Source organism: Olea europaea, unplaced genomic scaffold (assembly GCF_002742605.1).
Source record: "Olea europaea var. sylvestris unplaced genomic scaffold, O_europaea_v1 scaffold32570, whole genome shotgun sequence".
NCBI classification, from domain to species: domain Eukaryota; kingdom Viridiplantae; phylum Streptophyta; class Magnoliopsida; order Lamiales; family Oleaceae; genus Olea; species Olea europaea.
In genome coordinates, this window is record NW_019251460.1 from 1 (window position 1) to 1274 (window position 1274).

Here is a 1274-nt window from a genome sequence, read left to right on the forward strand (position 1 = left end):
TTGGCTATTTCGGCTTCCGAAGAGAAACCGGCAGCAGCTTGTAAGTACTATAGCTATAATTTCTATTTATGTGCATTCCTAAAGTTTTGTATATAATAACCGAAAGTAATGGGTGATATATGCAGCACTTAGTGAGGTGGAAACTGCATTGTCATTCTATAGTTCTTTAAGCACCACCTTGCCTTTCAAGCCAATTTGGGCAGTTGCCGAGAACTATCGTTTTGAACCTGCTTTTGTGGAGGTACTAAATGCTTCTAGTTTTGGGTTGCTTGATTTACTCCTTTGGTGGATGGCTTGTTAAAGAGATAATTGTCGACTTCACAGGGCACAAAACTAATGGCCGAAATTGGAGATATGGTGAATTTTCAGATAATTGTTGAAGTACCAATGAATAGCTCAAGTCCTTACTTCTCCACTTCTTGGAGACATAACTTTGCTGTGAGTATAACAAATTTCATTAAATTTGAACAATTTAGGTTGATATTTACAAACCGAAAGGATCTATTAGAAAACTGAAAATGTTTGCACGTGTATATCAATTGCATTCCATTTTTATAGTTAGGTTGTCCGATACTGTTGACATATGTGAGTCAAGGCCATTGTGCAGTTTTACTCCTATAACTTGTATTGGTTGCTAGTATGGTGCATCTGAACTATTATATGATTTATTTGTATCATTTCCTAAATTCTTTTTTTCTCCAATTATATTGGCTGAACCAACAACTTTCATGGTCATATACTGAAATTTTTCCATTTTTTGTAGGGTGGTTTCATACTAGATATGGGAGTACATTTTATTGCAACACTGAGAATGGTAATTCCATCTTCTTCTCCTTTGCAGAAATAATATCTTCTGTTGTCTATTTTAAAATATAAATTTACTTTAGTTTTGGACTGTCATATTACATGCACCAGAGACAAGAATCCCGATGCAATTTGATAAAGGGTCATTCTTGGGCTGCTGAACAGAGCCAATTCGGAATAACTTGCTGTTTGGATATTTTAGGCTCTCTTTTGGTTTTAATTTTGACACAAAAATAGGATTTACAATTTAGACAAGTTAACGACTGACCCTAAATTGTCAATGATGCCTCTGTTCAGCTGCCATGTTCTGTAAATGTATTTCTTCTATGTTTTTTATTTCTTAACATGGCATATTACAGTTCAAAGAAGAAGCATTGTTTGACATTGATACTGGTTAACTTGGTAGGTAGAGCAACTATTTAGTCTCTGTCACTGGTAGATTTTGGGGGACTCGAACAATTCAAAGTTCC

General features: G+C 35.1%; 1 long non-coding RNA gene across 1 annotated transcript; it reads left to right on the forward strand.

Moving 5' to 3' along the window:
* Nucleotides 1-1268, forward strand: LOC111385712. The gene is made up of 4 exons (XR_002701094.1): nt 1-40; nt 126-241; nt 325-438; nt 764-1268. It is a non-coding gene; the product is annotated as an uncharacterized LOC111385712 (long non-coding RNA).
* Nucleotides 1269-1274: the final 6 nt, after the last annotated feature.